Genomic DNA, 25,974 nt, shown 5'->3' with positions numbered 1-25,974 from the left:
AAATATATTCTGAGAGGGAAAAATCAGGTGGCCATTTATAATGAGTCTTCTGTCCAGTGGACAGCCCCTCTCAGGACACAGAGAAAGAAGTGTTAAGGAAAGTTCTGACCGAGAGCCCAAGAGACTGGCAATCTGGATAGATGGCTCCAGCAATCTGTGGTGGCTGATAAACTGCCCCTCTTTAGGGACATCTCTGTCTGAAAAACTAAACCCCATTGCTCGAAGAACTTCTTCTCCCTAAAATAATACCAGAGGAATACTCATATGTTCTTGCTCATGCTCTAAAACACTTGCCTTCTCTTTGCCAGGCATTTTCACTGCCTTCTTTCAAATTATGGATCTCCTGTTTATGTATTATGTTTAGTGGAATATTTCCTGGTGTTTTATAGGAATCTATCTCCTTAGAAAGACTATCTCTAAATCTCGAAATCACTTTGTTGAATAGTTAAAATCTGGGAAGTTTTTATTTAAGTAGACTATTTACAATATGGGACTCTAGATAGATCGACTGAGAGACTGATTAGATAGATAAATAGACAAATAAATAGATAGATGATAGATAGACAGATGGATAGATAGATGATAGATAGTAGATAGATAGATAGATAGATAGATGGATAGATAGATAGATAGATAGATAGATAGAGGTATAGATAGTTAGAGATATGGTCCTAGATCTAGATCTAGATACAACTGAGCAAGTACTTATTTCTGTATCCCAGCCTCTGGCATAATATCACACAAAATGTTATGGGATGAATGAATTTTAGAGAATTTTAACTTCCTGATCTCATTTCCAAATTCGGGGATTCTCCTTACTTTCAGAACCCTATATGATTTGGATCTGTGTCCTGGCCCAAATCTCATGTCCAGTTGTAATCCCCAATGTTGGAGATGGGGCCTGGTGGGAGGTGATTGGATCATGGGTGTGGATTTCCGCCTTGGTGCTCTTCTCGTGATAGTGAGTGAGTGCTCATGAGATCTGTTTGTTTAAAAGTGTATGGCATCTCCCTGCTCTGGCTCCCTCCTCCTCCAGCCATGTAAGATGCGGCTGCTTCCCCTTTGCCTTCCACCAGGATTGTAAGTTTCCTGAAACCTCCCCAGAAGCCAAGCAGATGTCAGCATCATGCTTCCTGTACAGCCTGTGGAACCATGAGCCAATTAAACCTCTTTTCTTTATAAATGACACAGTCTCAGGGATTTCTTTATAGTAATGTGAGAATGGGCTAATACAGAACCCTGAGCTAGGAGGGCTTTTAGCAACTCTCCCAATCCAGAACTCTAACACTCCTCCCCTCCCATGAAGAAAACCCATGCTCAAGACTGCCCAAGTTCAAAGAGACCATTCTACATTATCTAGGCACTAGAGCCTAGAGCCACAGAATATATCTATTTAGCGCCAGATGCTCCCTTTACCAGGCTGGAGTGGCAAGGAGAGCTGGGACTACACTCACTTAGGAGAATGCCTGGCCATTTCTATTTTCTGCTTCCTCTTCATTTTGCTGGCTGGTGGGCTTTGGACCAGCCTTCTTCCTCAATGGAGTGATAAGATCCAAGATTCAACTGAAGATTCAATTGTAGTCCAACTAAGATCGGTTGGAAGATACCCTGCATTTGGAGGCCAAGGCTCCAGCCAATGGTGCTCCTTCGTCCAGTACTGGCCTCTGCACGTATTTCTTCCCTTGGGAAATTCACAGACAAGGTTGCCTGATGGTAGGGAGCCAATTTGGGGGTTCCCAGGTCTGTTCCTGCTAAATACTACCCTTTTAAGATGGTTTATAAGCTGCAAAGACCCGATCGCAAATATTTAAATAATAATAATAATAATAATACAAACAATGGTAAACCTCTATTGGCGCTTTTCATCCAACGGGTTGTGCCACCCATACTATCACCACTTTTCTTTTCTATATCCTCATGAAGTTCATTGGCAAATGTTACAATGTTCCCACTTACAGGAAGCAAAGACAGGTTTAGAACCTGACCTCAGGACACAGGAAGAGTTCTAACACAGGAGGAGTGCAGATTACAAGTTAAGCAACTTGGGTAAGTCATTTAATCTCTCTGAGTTTTAGTTTTCTCATTTGTAAAGTAGCTGCCTCACAAGAGTTGATATGAAGATCAAACAGATTAAGAAATGTGAACATGCTTTGTAAACTAAGAAGTACTTAGCTATGTTATCAGCACAAAACTGAGATAAAACCCAAGTAACCTCCTGACTGCCAGTTTTATTTTTTTTAACTTTAAATTAATCGACTGCAAATTTTCTTTCTACGAGAACTTGAACCTCAGTATATTATGGAGCAGTGGTTTCCGCAGCAGCCGCAGAACTTTTTCTGATACTTGTCATTCCAAAGAAATTGGTGAAATTCCACTGAGTGCAGAGAGGAAAACACTAAAATTTTTTCTTAAATGTCGGAACAGGATATCATTTGGAAAACTGGGTTGGAGCAGGGGGTTGCGGGTAGGGAGAAGTAAAAATAAAACTTCACGCAGAGTTAATTTTAGGTGGAACTGTGGAGGAGGTAAAATTTGTTTTCAGAATTCTGTTTTTCTCACTTCTTATGTCCCAAAGACCTATCTCTGACTGGTCACATGGTACCCACCTTTCTGGGCATCATTTGCCTAGCTTTCTCCTTTTCACCATTCGCTGTTAAAGCCTGACTATCCCGAGACCTGTTCTCTCAGAGACCTCCTCTAAACTAGAACAACTAACTAAGCAGTACTGAGTTGCTAGTGCTCAACAAGGTTTACTGTTTTGATCAGTCTGAAAAGACAGGGTACTATACTTGCTACCTATGTGCAGTTTACCTACATAATAATTCTGCACATATATCTCTAAATCTAAAACAAAAGTTAAAAAAGGAAGAAAGAAGAAAAAAATGTGCATTCTGGAACTTTGTTCTTTTGTTTGGTTTTGTTTGATTATTTTTATAACATCCTCTTATCTTACTTCTCCCCACTGTAGGCAACCATCCTATTCTATTTCCTGTGCACTTTCTATATTGCATATCTTCTTTCAAAGTTTTAAGTATTGTTTCATGTGCATACATCTTTAATTTATGTAAATGTTTTGTTTTATATATCATCCTCTTATTTTTCTCTCTAAATTCTATGTTTTTCCGACCAAAAACAAAAACACAATGTGCCCAAATAGAATCTTTCAATTCTTGAAACTCGAGAGAGATACTATAATAGGAAAAACTTCACTCAGTGTGCAAGTTGTGATAAAAAATATTTTGGAATCAAGGAACAGGATCCTTTTAGCATCCTTCAGTTTTCTCTCTCTCTCTTCTGCCTCTAATTTGTCACATATTCCAATACTATTACCTTGCTTAGGTCATCATCATTACTTATCTGATTTTATGCAATAAGCAGGTCTCCCCCGCCTACTCTGCCACTCCATCCCCAAACCCCACCCTCAATCCATTCTTCTGCAGCTAGAACTATGCAAGCAGGGTTATGCTACCTCCCTACTGAAAACTCACGTTTGATTTCCTACCACACTCAGGATAGAACCCTACAAGTCCCTCTGCAATCTTGCCCTTCTATTGCTCAGACTTCATCTCCTAGTGCTTCTGTGCTCTCTCCCTTTGCTCCAGCCAGAGTAGCCTCTGGGTGTTCCCACAACACACTGAGCACCTGGTGGTCCAGCTCTCCGTGCTCTTTCCTCTGCCCAGACTTTCCCCTGCACAAATCTTCATAACTTCTTCCTGCATTTCCTTAGATCTCTGCTGAATGCCACCACATCAGTGAGACCTCATTGCCCTATGTGAAATGAGAACCATCGTGCCACATTCCTTATCGCCCGCCCTGAGTTATTTCTCTTCTTGGCATTTATTGCCGCTTGACTTACTATATATTCAATTTGATTATTTGTTCATTGACTTCCTTCCGCCCTTCGTGAGAATGGAAGCTCCTTGAGGGCTCATTCTTTGTCTGTTTTATTTGTTGCTTTATCCCCAGCACTAGTTCCTGGCACATGGTAGGTAAATTAATGGATGAATGGTTCATGGATAAAGGTTAGTCATCTACAAAGAACTTAAAAGGCCAGCCCTTAATAATTTAGCTCCCAGTCCTCTGTCCAGGGGCATCTTGGACATCCCTCCCAAATCTGCCTTTACCCCCGCACTCACATGCACACACTCACTCTCCACTCTAGCCAGATTAAACTGGTTTTCATTGTCCTGAATGTGTCTTGCTGCCTCTTGTCCTCAGGTTTTCTTTTTTTTTTTTTTTTTTTTTTTTTGAGACGGAGTCTTGCTCTGTCGCCGGGCTGGAGTGCAGTGGCCAGACCTCAGCTCACTGCAAGCTCCGCCTCCCGGGTTCCCGCCATTCTCCTGCCTCAGCCTCCCGAGTAGCTGGGACCACAGGAGCCCGCCACCTCGCCCAGCTAGTTTTTTGTATTTTTAGTAGAGACGGGGTTTCACCGTATTAGCCAGGATGGTCTCGATCTCCTGACCTCGTGATCCGCCCGTCTCGGCCTCCCAAAGTGCTGGGATTACAGGCTTGAGCCACCGCGCCCGGCCTGTCCTCAGGTTTTCACACATGCTGTTCTCTCTGCCTTGAGCACTGTTCCTCCATATCTGTGTCCAGCTAGCTCCCCTCTGGCCTTCTTCTAGGTAACCTTTATGACTGCCCAAGTCTGAGTTAAGAGCCCTCCTAGCCTCGACACAGTGAACTTCCAATGTAATTGTGCTCAGTCTCCTCTATTGCAATCACCCTGTGACTTTTCAGTCTCTACCTTGCACTTTGAGACTTTTGAAGACAAAGGTAGATCTGCTTTTTTCTTATGAACTCTGCAGTGCCCAGAAGAGAGCCTCAATAAATATTTGTGGAATGATTGGTCTCTTACTAGTATATTCTAGACTCTAGTTTGCTAGAGGGCATTGCTCTTAGGTTTAACTTGTTCTGAGTAGTTACTTACAAATGTGATGGTCATGCATTTTGGGACTGAAGTCTATATGGGGTCACAGCACACCAACTAGAAAGATCCACAAACTCTCCAAGGTGTTATTTTTACCTTTAGAAATAGCCACAGGGGAATAAATGCCTAATCAGTGGACTGTAGGAATTTTTAAACAACCTTGATTTGGAGAATTGCCATGTACTATCATTTCCATCAGTGTAAAGGGGCCTAGGGCTGGGAAGGAAGGGTACAGATGTAGGTGCTTAACTGAGTGACAGGTGGCTGCCTAGATCCTCTGGGCTATTTGCAGTGTATGTTCCCAGGAAGAGACTGTCAAGCCCTGTGTACATGCAGTTGTCTCACATGTTACTATGAGAAGAGCAATAAGGGGAGTCTCCTTCCCAGAATCCCTTTGGGGAATAAAAAGTAAATGTTACTTAAAAAATAAAACTGTTTCACAAAGTAAAACAGACTTTGGAGTAAAGAAACAGCCAGCCAGAATTCCACAGGGAGCTGGCAACTGTTCCACGTTTTAACCATTCCCATCTGTCTAATGGGTGGCAATTAGTAACTTCTCCACTGCTATGTTCTTGGAAACACACACACACACACATACACCCACCCCAATGGGAGCTGCAGATATTTAAAAGAAAGGAGAGCTAACTTCACATGCTTATATCCCAAATGACCAGTTCACTTCAAGTTTAAATGTATATGAAGTTTTCATTCATTTGCTATTAATATGATTAATATGGTTGATTATGTATGTTATAAATGTGTGTGCCTATATATTTATAAATGAAATATACTAAAGTCAACAGGCAGTCATCCCAGTTCTAAAATCACATGGTTCAACAAGAAAGTCCCTAAAGTATTTGCAGTTCTAACCATCTGTAAGTCTTGGAATTTTGACTTTAACTTTGCATCTTCTCACACAGGCTTTAGGAAAGAAGCATAGAGTTGCACACAACAGTCGGAGTCAGCCAGCATCACTCAGCATGTGGAATGTACCTGTAGAAAGTTTCTGGGTGGGCCCACGTAAACTATGTTTGCTATACTGAACAGAGTCACTGTGCTCAACTGGTTACAAGTTTGACTCAAGGTATGAGCCTTGCATTGTCAAATAGATACTTGTGCAGAATCAACAGTACCTGTGTGAGTGAGCAAGCCATCCTCCTGTACAGCCATTCTGAAAGTTTTGTTGGACTCCTTTTTTTTTTTTTTTGAGATGGAGTCTAGCTTTGTCGCCCAGGCTGGAGTGCAGTGGCATGATCTCTGCTCACTGCAACCTCTGCCTCCCGGGTTCAAGCAATTCTTCTGCCTCAGCCTCCCAAGTAGCTGGGATTACAGGCATGCACCACCGTGCCTGGCTGATTTTTGCATTTTTAGTAGAGACAGGGTTTTACCATGTTGACCAGGCTGGTCTTGAACTCCTGATCTCGTGATTCACCCACCTCGGCCTTCCAAAGTGCTGGGATTATAGGCATGAGCCACCGCACCTGGCCTCCATATTTTTAAAATAGTCATACAGGAGACCATTTGAACTCTTGTAAGACAAACCCTGATAAGAACTCAGGCCTGGAAACTGCTAGAAGTCTCCAGGCTAATTACATGAGTAACCTTTGCAGTCTGTGGGATGATGTCTTCAAGGAACACAGAGCTGCAAATTGTAGGCATCAACGGATCTATCTACAGGCAGAGCCAGGAGGATCTTTTTGAATAGAGAAACAGAGAATGGGCAAGATGGCCGAATAGGAACAGCTCCAGTCTCCAACTCCCAGCGCGAGCGACACAGAAGACCGGTGATTTCTGCATTTTCAACTGAGGTACTGGGTTCATCTCACTGGGGAGTGCCGGACGATCGGTGCTGGTCAGCTGCTGCAGCCCGACCAGCGAGAGCTGAAGCAGGGCGAGGCATTGCCTCACCTGGGAAGCGCAAGGGGGAAGGGAATCCCTTTTCCTAGCCAGGGGAACTGAGACACACAACACCTGGAAAATCGGGTAACTCCCACCCCAATACTGCGCTTTAAGCAAACAGGCACACCAGGAGATCATATCCCACACCTGGCCGGGAGGGTCCCACACCCACGGAGCCTTCCTCATTGCTAGCACAGCAGTCTGTGATCTACCGGCAAGGCAGCAGCGAGGCTGGGGGAGGGGCGCCCGCCATTGCTGAGGCTTAAGTAGGTAAACAAAGCTGCTGGGAAGCTCGAACTGGGTGGAGCTCACAGCAGCTCAAGGAAACCTGCCTGTCTCTGTAGACTCCACCTCTGGGGACAGGGCAATAACAAACGTAGCCGAAACCTCTGCAGACACAAACGACTCTGTCTGACAGCTTTGAAGAGAGCAGTGGATCTCCCAACAGGGAGGTTGAGATCTGAGAAGGGACAGACTCCCTGCTCAAGTGGGTCCCTGACCCCTGAGTAGCCTAACTGGGAGACATCCCCCACTAGGGGCAGTCTGACACCCAACACCTCACAGGGTGGAGTACACCCCTGAGAGGAAGCTTCCAAAGCAAGAATCAGACAGGTACACTCGCTGTTCAGAAGTATTCTATCTTCTGCAACCTCTGCTGCTGATACCCAGGCAAACAGGGTCTGGAGTGGACCTCAAGCAATCTCCAACAGACCTACAGCTGAGGGTCCTGACTGTTAGAAGGAAAACTATCAAACAGGAAGGACACCTACACCAAAACCCCATCAGTACATCACCATCATCAAAGACCAGAGGCAGATAAAACCACAAAGATGGGGAAAAAGCAGGGCAGAAAAGCTGGAAATTCAAAAAATAAGAGCGCATCTCCCCCGGCAAAGGAGCGCAGCTGATCGCCAGCAACGGATCAAAGCTGGACGGAGAATGACTTTGACGAGATGAGAGAAGAAGGCTTCAGTCCATCAAATTTCTCAGAGCTAAAGGAGGAATTACGTACCCAGCGCAAAGAAACTAAAAATCTTGAAAAAAAAGTGGAAGAATTGATGGCTAGAGTAATTAATGCAGAGAAGGTCATAAACGAAATGAAAGAGATGAAAACCATGACACGAGAAATACGTGACAAATGCACAAGCTTCAGTAACCGACTTGATCAACTGGAAGAAAGAGTATCTGCGATTGAGGATCAAATGAATGAAATGAAGCGAGAAGAGAAACCAAAAGAAAAAAGAAGAAAAAGAAATGAACAAAGCCTGCAAGAAGTATGGGATTATGTAAAAAGACCAAATCTATGTCTGATTGGGGTGCCTGAAAGTGAGGGGGAAAATGGAACCAAGTTGGAAAACACTCTGCAGGATATCATCCAGGAGAACTTCCCCAACCTAGTAGGGCAGGCCAACATTCAAATCCAGGAAATACAGAGAACGCCACAAAGATACTCCTCGAGAAGAGCAACTCCAAGACACATAATTGCCAGATTCACCAAAGTTGAAATGAAGGAAAAAATCTTAAGGGCAGCCAGAGAGAAAGGTCGGGTTACCCACAAAGGGAAGTCCATCAGACTAACAGCAGATCTCTCGGCAGAAACTCTCCAAGCCAGAAGAGAGTGGGGGCCAATATTCAACATTCTTAAAGAAAAGAATTTTCAACCCAGAATTTCATATCCAGCCAAACTAAGTTTCATAAGTGAAGGAGAAATAAAATCCTTTACAGATAAGCAAATGCTTAGAGATTTTGTCACCAGTAGGCCTGCCTTACAAGAGACCCTGAAGGAAGCACTAAACATGGAAAGGAACAACCGGTACCAGCCATTGCAAAAACATGCCAAAATGTAAAGACCATCGAGGCTAGGAAGAAACTGCATCAACTAACGAGCAAAATAACCAGTTAATATCATAATGGCAGGATCAAGTTCACACATAACAATCTTAACCTTAAATGTAAATGGACTAAATGCTCCAATTAAAAGACACAGACTGGCAAACTGGATAAAGAGTCAAGACCCATCAGTCTGCTGTATTCAGGAGACCCATCTCACACGCAGAGACATACATAGGCTCAAAATAAAGGGATGGAGGAAGATTTACCAAGCAAATGGAGAACAAAAAAAAGCGGGGGTTGCAATACTAGTCTCTGATAAAACAGACTTTAAACCATCAAAGATCAAAAGAGACAAAGAAGGCCATTACATAATGGTAAAGGGATCAATTCAACAGGAAGAGCTAACTATCCTAAATATATATGCACCCAATACAGGAGCACCCAGATTCATCAAGCAAGTCCTTAGAGACTTACAAAGAGACTTAGACTCCCATACAATAATAATGGGAGACTTCAACACTCCACTGTCAACATTAGACAGATCAACGAGACAGAAAGTTAACAAGGATATCCAGGAATTGAACTCATCTCTGCAGCAAGCAGACCTAATAGACATCTATAGAACTCTCCACCCCAAATCAACAGAATATACATTCTTCTCAGCACCACATCGTACTTACTCCAAAATCGACCACGTAATTGGAAGTAAAGCACTCCTCAGCAAATGTACAAGAACAGAAATTATAACAAACTGTCTCTCAGACCACAGTGCAATCAAACTAGAACTCAGGACTAAGAAACTCAATCAAAACCGCTCAACTACATGGAAACTGAACAACCTGCTCCTGAATGACTACTGGGTACATAACGAAATGAAGGCAGAAATAAAGATGTTCTTTGAAACCAATGAGAACAAAGATACAACATACCAGAATCTCTGGGACACATTTAAAGCAGTGTGTAGAGGGAAATTTATAGCACTAAATGCCCACAAGAAAAAGCAGGAGAGATCTAAAATTGACACTCTAACATCGCAATTAAAAGAACTAGAGAAGCAAGAGCAAACACATTCGAAAGCTAGCAGAAGGCAAGAAATAACTAAGATCAGAGCAGATCTGAAGGAGATAGAGACACAAAAAACTCTCCAAAAAATCAATGAATCCAGGAGTTGGTTTTTTGAAAAGATCAACAAAATTGACAGACCACTAGCAAGACTAATAAAGAAGAAAAGAGAGAATAATCAAATCGACACAATTAAAAATGATAAAGGGGATATCACCACCGACCCCACAGAAATACAAACTACCATCAGAGAATACTATAAACACCTCTACGCAAATAAACTGGAAAATCTAGAAGAAATGGATAATTTCCTGGACACTTACACTCTTCCAAGACTAAACCAGGAAGAAGTTGAATCCCTGAATAGACCAATAGCAGGCTTTGAAATTGAGGCAATAATTAATAGCCTACCAAACAAAAAAAGTCCAGGACCAGATGGATTCACAGCTGAATTCTACCAGAGGTACAAGGAGGAGTTGGTACCATTCCTTCTGAAACTATTCCAATCAATAGAAAAAGAGGGAATCCTCCCTAACTCATTTTATGAGGCCAACATCATCCTGATACCAAAGCCTGGCAGAGACACAACAAAAAAAGAGAATTTTAGACCAATATCCCTGATGAACATCGATGCAAAAATCCTCAATAAAATACTGGCAAACCAGATTCAGCAACACATCAAAAAGCTTATCCACCATGATCAAGTGGGCTTCATCCCTGGGATGCAAGGCTGGTTCAACATTCGCAAATCAATAAACATAATCCAGCATATAAACAGAACCAAAGACAAGAACCACATGATTATCTCAATAGATGCAGAAAAGGCTTTTGACAAAATTCAACAGCCCTTCATGCTAAAAACGCTCAATAAATTCGGTATTGATGGAACGTACCTCAAAATAATAAGAGCTATTTATGACAAACCCACAGCCAATATCATACTGAATGGGCAAAAACTGGAAAAATTCCCTTTGAAAACTGGCACAAGACAGGGATGCCCTCTCTCACCACTCCTATTCAACATAGTGTTGGAAGTTCTGGCTAGGGCAATTAGGCAAGAGAAAGAAATCAAGGGTATTCAGTTAGGAAAAGAAGAAGTCAAATAATCCCTGTTTGCAGATGACATGATTGTATATTTAGAAAACCCCATTGTCTCAGCCCAAAATCTCCTTAAGCTGATAAGCAACTTCAGCAAAGTCTCAGGATACAAAATTAATGTGCAAAAATCACAAGCATTCTTATACACCAGTAACAGATAAACAGAGAGCCAAATCAGGAATGAACTTCCATTCACAATTGCTTCAAAGAGAATCAAATACCTAGGAATCCAACTTACAAGGGATGTAAAGGACCTCTTCAAGGAGAACTACAAACTACTGCTCAGTGAAATCAAAGAGGACACAAACAAATGGAAGAACATACCATGCTCATGGATAGGAAGAATCAATATAGTGAAAATGGCCATACTGCCCAAGGTAATTTATAGATTCAATGCCATCCCCATCAAGCTACCAATGACTTTCTTCACAGAATTGGCAAAAACTGCTTTAAAGTTCATATGGAACCAAAAAAGAACCCGCATCTCCAAGACAATCCTAAGTCAAAAGAACAAAGCTGGAGGCATCACGCTACCTGACTTCAAACTATACTACAAGGCTACAGTAACCAAAACAGCATGGTACTGGTACCAAAACAGAGATATAGACCAATGGAACAGAACAGAGTCCTCAGAAATAATACCACACATCTACAGCCATCTGATCTTCGACAAACCTGAGAGAAACAAGAAATGGGGAAAGGATTCCCTATTTAATAAATGGTGCTGGGAAAATTGGCTAGCCATAAGTAGAAAGCTGAAACTGGATCCTTTCCTTACTCCTTATACGAAAATTAATTCAAGATGGATTAGAGACTTAAATGTTAGACCTAATACCATAAAAATCCTAGAGGAAAACCTAGGTAGTACCATTCAGGACATAGGCATGGGCAAAGACTTCATGTCTAAAACACCAAAAGCAACGGCAGCAAAAGCCAAAATTGACAAATGGGATCTCATTAAACTAAAGAGCTTCTGCACAGCAAAAGAAACTACCATCAGAGTGAACAGGCAACCTACAGAATGGGAGAAAATTTTTGCAATCTACTCATCTGACAAAGGGCTAATATCCAGAACCTACAAAGAACTCAAACAAATTTACAAGAAAAAAACAAACAACCCCATCAAAAAGTGGGCAAAGGATATGAACAGACATTTCTCAAAAGAAGACATTCATAGAGCCAACAGACACATGAAAAAATGCTCATCATCACTGGCCATCAGAGAAATGCAAATCAAAACCACAATGAGATACCATCTCACACCAGTTAGAATGGCGATCATTAAAAAGTCAGGAAACAACAGGTGCTGGAGAGGATGTGGAGAAATAGGAACACTTTTACACTGTTGGTGGGATTGTAAACTAGTTCAACCATTATGGAAAACAGTATGGCGATTCCTCAAGGATCTAGAACTAGATGTACCATATGACCCAGCCATCCCATTACTGGGTATATACCCAAAGGATTATAAATTATGCTGCTATAAAGACACATGCACACGTATGTTTATTGCAGCACTATTCACAATAGCAAAGACTTGGAATCAACCCAAATGTCCATCAGTGACAGATTGGATTAAGAAAATGTGGCACATATATACCATGGAATACTATGCAGCCATCAAAAAGGATTAGTTTGTGTCCTTTGTAGAGACATGGATGCAGCTGGAAACCATCATTCTTAGCAAACTATCACAAGAACAGAAAACCAAACACCGCATGTTCTCACTCATAGGTGGGAACTGAACAATGAGATCACTTGGACTCAGAAAGGGGAACATCACACACCCGGGCCTATCATGGGGAGGGGGGAGGGGGGAGGGATTGCATTGGGAGTTATACCTGATGTAAATGACGAGTTGATGGGTGCAGCACACCAACATGGCACAAGTATACATATGTAACAAACCTGCACGTTATGCACATGTACCCTACAACTTAAAGTATAATAATAATAAATAAATTAAAAAATAAATAAATAAAAATAAATTAAAAAAATAAAAATAAAATAAAAATAAAAAAAAGAAACATAGAGAATGGAAGTGGGAAGGAGAACAGTACTGTGCACTGCACAATCCAGGGGTCATCATTCACATTCTAGTCTACATAGGCTGTGCTCTCCAGAGAGAAGGGAGAGTAAAGTAAGTCCAGTTTTCATTCAATTGCACCATATGGAAAGCCAATATGGAGAATAATATTTATGCTTCGGGGGTTTATTTGATAGCCAATAACTAAACAACTAAGTGTCTTGGGTTTTTTTTGTTTTTTTTTTTGTTGTTTTTTTTTTTGTTTTTTTAAAGGTCAAAGAAAAAAGCTTAAATTGACTCAAAATTTTCTGGCAAAGAAAGCGATTCATGCCAAGTTCTAATACCATGTGTCTTAAAACAGCAAGAGTAAAACAGCTACTCTGAATGAAGCAAATCAGTGAAGTGCCTAGAAAAAAGAGCGTGAGTGGCAGTTTTCAAGTTACGCATAGTACTACTTTCATTCTGCATATATTTATTCACAGACTACTACTTGTCAAACTGTGCTATCAGATGGCATTTAAGGTTCATATGGGCCCATGGAAAAGTTCATATTTATATTTTTGAACTCTTGTTCTAAATGATCAGTTCACTTAAACTTAAAAGATATATGAATTAATGTTATTAATATACTATGAATCAAGTTATGAGTTTCAAGTCATAATAATATTCAGGAAGAAATAAAAACAAGTTGGCCACTTCACTGGACACCAAGATCTTTGTCTAAGAGTCATGCAGGTCCTCAATGTGGGAGCTTTAAAAGATAACAAAAGCATTATTTAGACTGAGCCTCCTGTCAGAAGTGAGAACTCCATATCATTTATAATACATAGTTTATTATAACATTAAGTTATATACTATGAATTAAACTCAATATAGAGTAGATCTTTATTTAAACCAAACCTCTCACTTACTAATAGATCGTGATTACCCATGACCATTTGGAGCGAAGTGAATAATTTCTCCAAATATAATTTTAATCATAAGAATAGAATGCAGAGCCTCAAAATGGGCCTATGAATATAGGAAAAAATGCCATATGATAGAGGTAGTATTTTATTTTATTTTTTTTAATTTTTAATTTTTAAAATTTTTTAAATTTAAATTTTTTTTTTTGAGACGAAGTCTCACTCTTGTCCCCTAGGCTGGAGTGCAATGGCACGATTTCAGCTCACTGCAACCTCTGCCTCCTGGGTTCAAGCAATTCTCCTGTCTCATGTCTGTAATCCCAGCACTTTGGGAGGCTGAGGCAGGTGGATCACCTGAGGTCAGGAGTTCAAGATGAGTCTGGCCAACATAGTGAAACCCTGTCTGTACTAAAAATACACAAATTAGCCAGGCGTGGTGGTAGAGGTAGGATTTTAGGTAAGAGATGTCTTTTGGATGTCTATTCAATAATTTGTTGGTATTATTAGTTATCCATTTGGACAAAGATAATGTTAGATCCCTACCTCACATCATCCACCAGTCGTTTCTAGATAGATTAAATATATGAGCATAAAAAGTAAAACTACGAAAGAATCAGAGGCCATACAGGAAAATGTTTTACTTTGGGTGGGAAAGATTATCTTAAACAAGACTCAGAAGGCAAACAACACAAAGGAAAAGACCGATAAATATGACTAGAAAAACAACTTCTACACTGTGAAAAATAACACAAGTAAAATGTAAAGACAAGAGACAGAGTAAGGATAAAATATTTACATATTGATCACAAACAAAAGCTGACTGCCAGTTACGGCTGTGCAGGCTGTGTACTGTACACCACCGGGGGGAGCCATTCAAGTAGACTACAATGTGAATTGTGTCCTGAAGGAAATCCATAATCTATAAATCACTCCTCTATCAATAAGAAAAAAGGAATTGTGTCCTGAAGGAAATCCATAATCTATAAATCACTCCTCTACCAATAAGAAAAAAGATAAGCCACCCAATAGAAAAATGGGCAAAGAATATGGAAAGTAAAGGAGTAAAACCAAATAATAGTAGGCATACACAAAAATGTTCAATCTTACCTGTAATCAATGAAAAGCAAACTGAAACAATAATGAAGCATATTTTCTCCACACCAGTAATAAAAAAAATACATAAATGCAAACAAAGAAATACCATTCCAGAGAAGCAACATTTGAAATATGTGGCATGGTGGCTGACACCTGTAATCCCAGCACTTTGGGAGGCTGAGGCAGGCAGATCACTTGAGGTCAGGTGTTCACGACCAGCCTGGCCAACATGGTGAGACTCCGTCTCTACAAAAAAATACAAAAATTAGCTGAGAGTGTTGATGGGTGTCTGTAAACCCAGCTACTCAGAAGTCTGAGGCAGGAGAATCGCTTGAACCTGGGAGGCAGATGTTACAGTAAGCCCAGATTGGGCCACTTTACTCCAACCTGGGTGACAGAGTAAGACTCCATCTAAAAATAATAATAAAATAAAGTAAAATATGTGATAGTGTTGAGTAGAGTATGGTAAAATGGTATTCTCTTGCATTACTAGGTGAGGTATAAATTTGACAATACCTATTTAAAATAAAAATTCATCTACCCTATTGTCTAACAATTTTACTTTTCCTGATCTTCTCTAAAGAAACCTTCACACACACACATATAAACTATACATTGTATTTATACAATTGTTTATAATCATATCCGTTGGAAACAGCTTATTTGTCCATAGTTAGCATTTGGTAGTTGAGTAGAATGAGATTTATATGTGGTGAAATGAAAGATCTCCACTCTAGACTGTTGAGTGAAAAAAAAGTAATTTTCCTAATGATGTATGTGGTATTACTCCAGTTATATAAAACACACATGAAGCAATATCATACATGTGTTTTTTTGTACGTCAAACAGTTCTTCCAGGACTACACATTTGTTAACAGAGGTACCTCTGGGAGCCAAAAGGGATTATACATGGATATCAGCAGTGGGTTTTAGGTTTACTTTTAATGTTTGGTTGAAAATTAGAGCATGTGTATTATTTTATAGACATTTTCTTTTCAACTTACACTTCTAGGCTTGTACCTTGAGACAATGGTGGCATGAAAAAGTCATGAAGAAGACATGATACAGAATTTTTAAAATGACAGCAGCAATTTATAAGCGACAGTGGCCAATGCTAACATTTATAATACACACTTAGGTTTACCTAAAGAAGATGGTCTTACTCATCATTTTCTCTTCTCCCTTCTCTTTATAGTCTCTCCTTTCCACATCTCAGGCCCTAGCTCAGGAACCTACCCCCTAGTCACCTAGACTTTCTCTCTCTCATTCTGCTGTAATTTCCTCATGCAGGATTCAAACCCAGGCTGGTTTCATCCCATGACAAGAAGATTGTTATCTAGATGGACAGGGTGGGACTTCATCTCATCCCACAGAAGTTAAGTGTTGAACAAATAAGGTCAGGTGCTGCCTGTGGAGATGTCCCCAGCCTCCTGCCGGAGGGAAGGGACTGGAAGTTAGAATCCAACTGAGAGGGTTGAATCAGATGCTTGCTTCAAGTCAATGCAGCTAAGGGAGTTTGCAAAGCCACAGTTTGCAACAGAGTGGGCAAATACTCAGAAGAAAATACAAATTTCTGGAGTCAGAGCAGGCCAGGGAGGGACCAGCAGGCATCTGGGAATCAGAAGCATTAAATTATAGACAACAGATACAAGACAATCTGTGGTCAAGGACCGGCGCTACAAGGCAGGAGAATAAAGAACATGAAGGAGAAAGGGCAGCAAGAATGGGAAAGAGGCCCCACTGTTGTCCTGTGTGCATCTCTGCAGAAAGACTTTGTCATAGTCTTTGCAAGGCAGGAGCTACCCTCAGGGCAGTTGGCCTAGACCAGTGCTTCTTACCTGGTGTGCTTTAAGAAAACTAGCAGTGCCTAGGCTGCATCCCAGTCTAATTAAACTAACATTTCCTAGGTGGAGCCGGATGTCAGTATTTTTCAAAACTCCCCAAGTGATTCTCCAGGACTCAGAGGCATTGCTCTGGCCTTACAAATTTAGAGTTGGTGATTGGTGGCACCTGCAGAAGTGAGGCATACACAGGGTGGAGAATCCTCGGAATCCACTCCCTCAGAACAATTTCATCTCATTATTTCTTTTAGTAAGTGAGATGATACACCCATTTATTTTCCATAAAAATTAAGATGGCTGCCCTCATTATTTGCTCATATGAGAGCTTAGGCCCAAGGTTTATCAAGTCATCACGATTTCTGGATCCTTCCTTTCAGTTCTCTTTTCAGAGCTGAGTCTTGTCTTTTTTCTCTAGACAGGCTCCACTCCACCCCAAGGCCCAGCAGACTTTGCAGTATGGACCCAATATAGCATTCCATTAATTATATTCTGTCTGAACATAATATATTCAACACTGAAAAGTGTGAAAAGTAGTCTTTTTCTTTCTTTCTTTCTTTTTTTTTAGAGTCTGGTTCTGTTGCACAGGCTGGAGTGCAGTGGTGCCATATCGGCTCACTGAAACTTCCACCTCCCGGGTTCAAGTGCTTCTCCTACCTCAGCCTCCTGAGTAGCTGGGATTATAGGCACCTGCCACCACGCCACCACTTCTGGCTAATTTTTGTATTTTTTAGTAGAGTTGGAGTTTCACCATATTGGCCAGGCTGGTCTTGAACTCCTTACCTCTGGTGATCTGTCCGCCTCGGCCTCCTAAAGTGCTGGGATTACAGGCATGAGCCACTGCGCCCAGCCTGAAAAGTGTAGTTTTGATAATCGGTGCAAAGATTGGATTTATGTTCTGATCTGACATAAATCAGGCTCGAAATTTATTGGCAGAAATAGAAGTTGCATAATTACTCGGCTGTGGTTATGCATTCTTGACACATTTATCTCTCTGAGCCTGAACTCTGTACATGCATGGACACATATGAAATTCCCCACTCATGATGCCTATTTTCTGGCATTTGGAAATAGATTTATGAAGGTATCACTGTATAATATATAGTTTCACTTTTATAATTTGGATGGTTTAGGGTAGTGATGAGAAGAATCTAAACTTCTGTGTGCTAAAATCATAACTTATTCCTTTGAGAATCTGAGATGGATGTACAAATGCAAACACGAAATGAAAAATAATTAATTTGGAAATTATTTGACTGGTTATTTTGACTAGCAAATTTTTTTGGCATCAGGCCGAAAGCTTCCTTTTCTGACAGGCTCAATACTCTCTACTTAGCCTATATGAAATAAGCGTTCTGTCCAAGTTGCACAACCAAGATGATTCATCATGCTTTTGAAAGCTATTCCATTAAGCTCTCAGGTCTGATCTTCCTGATTCTTCTGCCATTTGAAGATCCTTATTAACTCTCTCCTGGAAATCTTCCCCCAGTATGTCTTGAGCTAAAATACTGCATGAATGACATTTCTGAAAATAAACTATGCCTTGGGTGAGGAATCAAAGGACTCAAGAGTACAGATGATAAACTTTTTTTTTTCTTTTTTGAAACGGGTATCACTCTGTCACCCGGGCTGGAGTGCAGTGGCACGATCTCGGCTTACTGCAACCTCTGTCTCCTGGCTCAAGCGATCATCCCATCTCAGCCTCCCAAATAGCTGGAACCACAGGAGCACACTACCACACCCGCCTAACTTTTTGTATTTTTGGTAGAGACAGGGTTTCGCCACGTTGCCCAGGCTTCTCTTGAACTCCTGAGCTCAAGGGATTCATTGCCTTGGCCTCCTGAAGTGCTGGGACTACAGTTGTGAGCCACCATGCCCAGCCCTAGATGATAAACTTATATAATGGTTTTCTCTACCAATAATAAAGACTTTGAAGAGAAAGAAAAATCTGTGGGTTGAATGTACAATTAAAAAGATGGTAGAGAAGTGACATTTATAAGATGAAGCCGTGGTTTATGTACTGGGATGAATGATGTATTCTTGGTGAGGGAAGGATAATTGACCAGAATCTGGGTGACCCAACTGAAAAACTTTAAGTAAAGGAAGAAAGAAGGACAATCACGTTGATAAACCTATGAATGTGGTTCCTATGGAAGACCACAAGCGTAAGATGAGAATATGAATAAAAGTAGCAGATATGCCTGGGGATTTGCACCCCCAAAATATTGGAAAGCAGAGAGGAGATGGAAATAATACTAATAGCCTCAAAACCATTATACTAATAATAGCTGTCATTGATTGAGTACTTACTATCTGTATATCTCTTTTCATCTTAGAAACAACCTTACAAAGTAGGTACTGTTGTTACTTCCATTTCACAGATGGAGAAAAATGAGGCTTATGGGAGTTAAATAACTTGCACAAGGACATGTACAGCTGGTAGGCAGAAAAACAAGGATTTGAACATGGGCAGTCTAGTCCAGAGGTCACTTTATCATACTGTCTCAGTGTGCATTGTGAATGAACCAAGTTGAGGTTATACCATAGTGTGATTTTTTGAGACATGGTGGGAAGGGGCTTCAGATTAAAATACAGTGACGGAGAAGCATGCCATATTCCCAAATGATAGGCTGTAATAAGGGGAGACTGAATGGTATGATATATCAATAAGATATTCACTTGAGTAACCCAAAAACAGAAACACTGTGGAGGAGTGAGTCAGAGAAAAATGTAAGTGACCTGCTCTGGAACTTTGGTATAGGCCATCTGGCCAGGAGAAAATTAATCATGCATTTTAGACAGATGAAAAAAAAACAATGTAGAAGTAATGTATAGAATTGGTCATTGAATATATATTTTATACAGTGGTGATGAGAAACTTCAACTATTGGATATTTGCTAGAGGGTTTGGTGGACATGCTCTTGACTTTTCAGAAGAAAGTGAAAGTCGATCTTTTTTTCTGTTAATAGCTAGGAATGGAAAGGATAAACATTGTCAAACACGTGCCTCAGCTTTTGAGATGGCAGGATTTTTAAGTCTGCAGAAGATAGGTATGGTTCTCCCAAGAGAAGGTACCTGGAAAGGGCTCAAATACAATTCTAGCTGTAATCGGTAATACACGGTTCTGCTAGGAAAGAAACATGGGTCTTAGGACGCTATAAGGAGAACGTGCCACTTATAAAGTTGTGACCTCGCCAACTCCAGACCCACGCTCCTGTATTCCACTGAGGCTAGGGCTCTGCACAGCACCTTTCTGCTTGGCCAGCTGACACCCTGTTAGGCTCTGCCAGTAGGGGGCACCAGAGAGAGACCACAAGCCCGGATGAAGGGACGAGGGGTTCCTTGCTTCTGTTGGCAAACAGGTCTTCAGGTCACCCGAGCAATGGCAGTGCCTTCCTGAAGCAGCAACTAAATCTAGTTTGCAAGATTTGTTTGTTTGTTTGTTTGTTTGTTTTAACACTTGCCATATCAACCTTCCAACTTGTCCCCCAAGACAGTTGGTCTGTGTCTTGGAAATCTGGGTGTCATGAGGCCACTCTTTCAAGTTCAGAGACACCAACACCAGCCCAGCAGCTCTCTGGGAGCCCTCCCTAAAGTTTCTCTGTTTCCCTTATAGAAGGTTCCTGTTTACTGGGAACTGCATTCCCTAAAGCGACTCGAGAGCCAGCTCTTTCTGTGAGAGTAAGAACCTCTTTTGTGTATCCCTGAGAAACCTATGTCAGTTCTTTAAATTAAATTACGGAAATATAGTCCACCCTTCCTTGGCATCACTGAACCTTACTGCTGTTTTCTGGAACTTTGAAAAACTCCCTGTACTTTTGGCGAAACAGAATTCCTTCATGGTGTTAGAATGAGCACCTGGGTCCCTGGCTCCAGGTGCATCTTGACCTTACACATCAAGCATCCTCTGAGGCGGGATCATTCCACATCCACACCTTACCTCACTCTTCTGGTCTTGGTTTTTTCTGTTGTTGTTTTGTTTTGTTATTTTCTTTTTGAGATGGAGTTTCGCTCTTTTTGCCCAGGCTGGAGTGCAATGGCGCAATCTTGGCTCACTGCAACTTCCTTGGTTCAAGCGATTCTCTTGTCTCAGCCTCCCAAGTAGTTGGGATTACAGGTGTGCATCATCATGCCCAGCAAATTTTGTATTTTTAGTAGAGACGGAGTTTCACCATGTCGGCCAGGCTGGTCTTGAACTCCTGACCTCAAGTGATCTGCCCACCTCTGCCTCCCAAAATGCTGGGATTATAGGCACAAGCCACCACGCCCAGCCCCTGGCCTTGCTTCTTAAAGACCCAGTCCTTGCTCTGCATCCTTGAGTCACTTCTTCTATCTTTGGTTCCAGGGCTGAGAGGTATTCCTTTGTATTTGTGAAGACAAACAAATAAGTGCCTTTTCTCTTTTCATTTATTGGGCCTCTTTAGACTAATCTCCAGTTCTTGAAACATTATTTCTCACTAGATTACTCTTTCCAAAAGTCCAAACTGGGATGTCTTATTCCATTTGAGCTGCCACAACAAAATACTATAAACTGGGTGGCTTATAAATTATGAAAATTTATTTCTCACAGCTCCCGAGGTCGGGAAGTCCAAACTCAGGGCAGATTCAGGGTCTGGTGGGGATCTGCTTTCTGCCTATAGACAGTGCCTTCTTGCTGTGTCCTCACATGCTGAAAGGGGTGGGGGTCTCCCTCTAGCCTTTTTGATGAGGGCATTAATCCCATTCATGAGGACTGCCCTGACGACCTAATCATCTCCCAAAGGCAGGACCTCAAAATACCGTTACCTTGAAGGCTGGGGTTTCAACATGAATTTTGGAGGAGAAACAAACATTCAGACCATAGCATTTCACCCCTGCCTGTACCCAAATTCATGTCTTTTTTTTGGTGGGGGAGGTGGATGGAGTTTCACTCTTGTTGCACAGGCTGGACTACAATGGCACAATATTGGTTCATTGCAACCTCTACCTTCCAGGTTCAAGCGATTCTCCTGCCTCTGCCTCCTCAGTAGGTGGGCCTGCCACCACGCCCAGCTAATTTTTTGTATTTTTAGTAGAGACAGGGCTTCATCATGTTGACCAGGCTGGTCTGGAACTCCTGAACTCAGGTGATCCACCCACCGTGGCCTCCCAAACTGCTGGGATTACAGGCGTGAGCCAGTGCACTCAGCCTCATGTCCTTCTTGCATGCGAATATATTCATTTCATCCCAAGAGCCTGAAGTTTTAACTCAGTCCAGCATCAATTTAAAAGTCCGAAGTCCAGGGTCTCATCTAAATGTCATCCAAATTAGATATGTATGAGATGCGAGGTACTATACATCCTGAGCTGTGAACCTCTGAAATTAAACACGTTAAGTGCTTTCAAAATAAAATGATGGGACAGGCATAGGCTAGATACTCCCATTCCAAGATGGAGAAATAGTAAAGAAAGAAGTGGCAAATTCTGAACAAGTCCAAAATCTTAATGCTCAAGCATAATCTTTTTGGTTCAGTGTTCCGCTGTCTAGGTGCTGGGGCAGAGGTCCTGCCTTGCACACCCACTGGGATGGCAGTCCTACCTCTGCAGTTTTGCCTGCCTTCATGGCCTCGGACAGCTCTGACACCACAGATTTTCCAGGTGTAGCCTATGGCACAGCTCTCTCGGTTTGGAGTTGAGTGCCTGCAGTTCTCCCAGGTGGGAATCACATGCTAGGGGCTCTACTGGTCTGTGGTCTCAGGGGTGGCCCCACTCCCATGGTTCCACTGGGTATTGCCTTAGTTGGCACTCTCTATGGTGGCCCCACCTTTGTGGTGTTTGTCTGCCTGGGCCTATGACGTTCCAGGGCATTCTCTGCAATCCAGTTAAGAGGCAGCCGTGCCCCCATGGCTTTGCTGGGTGCAGACCATGCTGCACTGGAGCCACCTGAGCTGGCCCTGGGGCAGCCAAGGGGCACAGTGATGGAGTGCAGGGAGTGGAGCCCCTGATATAAGGCTGCTCTGGGCAGTGATGGCCTTCCTTTGATATTGTTCTGCACTCCAGGACCTATGATGGGAAGGGCAGCCCCAGTGATCTCCAAAATGCTTTCTGAGTCATTCTTAATCCATTTTCTCAAACAATAGGTCCTGGATTTCATTTAAATTAAATTACAGAAATATATAGTCCACCCTTCCTTGGCATCACGAATCTTACTGCTGTTTTCTGGAATTTTGAACAACTCCCTCTAGGGTTGGCAAAACAGAATTCTTTCACATTGTTAGAATGAGCACCTGGGTTCCTGGCTCCATATGCATCTTGACCTTAGTATGAAACATCCTCTGAGGCTGGATCATTCCACATCTGCACTTTACCTCACTCTTCTGGCTTTCTTTCTCAAGACCTATTCCTTGTTCTGCATCCTGAGTCACTTCTTCTATCTTTGGTTCCAGGGCTGAGATGATAAATGTCCCAATTATCTTGATGAATAGCATCTGGCTTCCATTGAGATGACAATCTATACCAACCTTCTTATCAAATAATCATTTGGCTGCACGCTTGTTCTCTTCCACACAAGTTTTCTCATATTTTTTCAATGTGAATAGACTAAGAATCTTCTAAAATTTTAAGCTCTGCATTCCTTTTAATTAACAATCCATCTTTAAATCATTTCTCTCTTCTTGCATTTTACTATGAGCAATCAAGAGAAACCAGGCTACACTTTCAACACTTTGCTTAGAAATAGTTTCAGCTAAATATTTAATTTCATCACTCACAAGTTCTACCTTCCACAAAACACTAGAACAAGAACACAAAGCAGCCAAATTCTTTGCCACTTTAAAAATAGAATTGCCTTTTCTCCCATTTTCAATAACATATTTCTCATTTCCATCTGAATGGCCTTATCAGAATAACCTTTACCATTCATATTTCTACTAACATGTTCTGTTCATGACCACTTAGGTATTCTCTAAAAAGACTGAGGTTTTCTCTACTGCTCTCCTTTTTTCTTTCTGGGCCCTCAGCAATATTGCCCTTAATGGTTAGTTCACCACAGTGTAGGCTTTTTCTAGCATGCACCTCAAAACTCTTCCAGCCTCTATTCATTATCCAGTTCCAAAGCTACTTCCACATTTTAAGTATTTAGTACAGCAGCACCCCCACTTCGCAGTACTAATTTTTGTCTTAGACTGTTTGGACTGCCAGGACAAAGTACCATAAACCAGGTGGCTTATAAACAGCAAAAATGTATTTCTTACAACTCTGGAGGCTAGCAAGCCAAGATCAAGGCAGATTTGGTGTTTGGTGCAGGTCTGCTTTCTGGATTATAGACAGTGCCTTCTTGCTGTGTCCTCACAGAGTGAAGGGGACAAAGAGTCTCTCTTCAGCCCGTTCCAGTTCATGAGGGAATGGGCCCTTATGATTTAGTCACCTCCCAAAGGCATCATCTTCTAATATTATCATCTTAGAGTTAGGATTTCAACATATGAATTTTGGGAGAGACACAAACTTTCAGACCGCAGCATGGGAGAGCATTCAAATGAGAGAGTCCAAGCTTTGACTCCTGAAGGCACCATTTCTGGAGATTCCAGTTAAGCTCTTCCTACTACCTTCCCCATAGGTTCTCTTTAGTCATCATGAACTAATAGCAGTGGCTTCATCAACCCACACAACCATGGTAGATAACACTATACATCACAAATTGAGAAATAAATACCACTATCACCACAACAAAAGGGTTTCCAAAATCTTCCAGAACTCTTGGATGCTGAGCAAAAAGAACAGGAATTGCTTATCTGTTAAGGCCACATCACACCATGTATTATAAAGAACAACTGGGAGATGAAAGGCACAACTTCTGGGACATTAAAAGAAGATGAAGTATATTTTAAGTTGCTATTTCTAAAGTATAGCAAAACGACACTTCCTCCCCCAACTTTTATTAATGTAGCCAGGGAAAATTTTTCAGAGAAGATAGGTCCACGAGGTGAGAGCTGAAAGGCAATTGCCCCTTGGAATTTAAGTTAAATTCACCTCTCTAGCAGATGTTTTGATTTAAAATAGTTACCTTTTGTTCAGCTTAACTCTCAGCTCCCAAATCTTTCTGCTTTCAATTCTTCAAGGAAGGCATCCCTGAATACAATGCGAGGGAGGGAGTTTAATCCAGAATTCTTGAAAACAGCTTGATATTTTCAACTAAATCCAGTAGCGGAATGCAGGCTTAACTGGCCCCACCCAATTTCTCCCACCCAGATATTTTTCCTTTTTGTCCAACAAAGTTTCTTCTGGTTCCAAAGAAAGAAAAAGGAAGGAAAAGAAAAATGTTTGCTTAAACCATGAAACTCTAAACTACTAAACTAATTCTGACCAAATTTAAGATGCCTGGTACTGAATTAGGATGGAGAAAATAAGAAAATTTTTTAAATGGAGTTTTAATTTTATCTTCTCTGGTAAGAACACTTAGGTTATAGGTTACTACTGTACAGTATAAGTGGCTTTGGATGCATTTATTTTATTAATTAAACACACGCTTGTTGTGTGCCTATAAGGTGCAAGGTACTGTGCTAAAATCCATGTGGAGGTACAAAGTGAAATCTACCCTAAATATTGCTTGGTGGAGCTTATAAATCAGTAGAAAATATTAGGTAAATATGATTAGAGAAATGTGAACACAGATTACTATGATGTGTGGCACAATTAAATACATGCCAGAAAGACATGGAAGTAAAGTTCTATGGGAGTCCAGAGAAAGGGGGGCCACTTCTTTTCTCCAGGAAAGGCTTCCTGGAGGAAGAGGCGTTTCAGCTGCCCTTTCAAGAGAAACGAGAGAAAAACCTTCCAAGCCTCCTTAAGGAAGAGAGCACACACAAAGGGTGTAGCCAAGGAAAGGATGAGGCTCCTTTAGGGAATGACTTGCAGTACTTATCACAGTAACCAAGCCAAGTCTGCCAATGTTTGGTGAAGAATATTGCTCTAGTAAACTTATTCTAATTAGCTTACTTTGATTTTGCTTGGTTTCTGGAGGAATTCAGGTAACGTCTACATAAGTAATGTTACCTCCTCTGCTTTCAATATGTCTAACATTTAATACATAAAAGTATTAAATTAATCTTGCTCTTTCTCTCTCTTTCTCCCCATCTCTCTCTCCCTCTTCCACTTCTCTTTCAATGTGTGTGTGTGCACGCATGCGCACACACACACATATACACACACACACAACTTCCTGATAGCAAGGAATAAAATAAATACTAAAAACCACCTTTAAAGAGGCAAGACTTCTGATTTTCTTCATTAAATAACCAACCTGCATTTCAAGCTGCACAGTGAATCCCATCAGA

At 41.3% G+C, this 25,974-nt stretch overlaps 1 protein-coding gene across 6 annotated transcripts in view; it reads right to left on the bottom strand.

The window, feature by feature from the left end:
* Nucleotides 1-24,801, bottom strand: part of CALD1 (caldesmon 1) — a 236,492-nt gene extending 211,691 nt beyond the window's left edge. For all 6 annotated transcript variants that reach the window (XR_010585850.1, XR_012432882.1, XR_012432887.1 and 3 more), the window contains exon 1: nt 24,705-24,801. The gene's annotated coding sequence lies outside the window, so the exon portion shown is untranslated. The remainder of the gene's footprint in view (nt 1-24,704) is intronic.
* Nucleotides 24,802-25,974: the final 1,173 nt, after the last annotated feature.

This window comes from Macaca fascicularis, chromosome 3 (genome assembly GCF_037993035.2).
Source record: "Macaca fascicularis isolate 582-1 chromosome 3, T2T-MFA8v1.1".
NCBI classification, from domain to species: Eukaryota; Metazoa; Chordata; class Mammalia; order Primates; family Cercopithecidae; genus Macaca; species Macaca fascicularis.
Note: the sequence above shows the minus strand (reverse complement) of the source record. Positions and strands in the feature narration are given on the sequence as shown.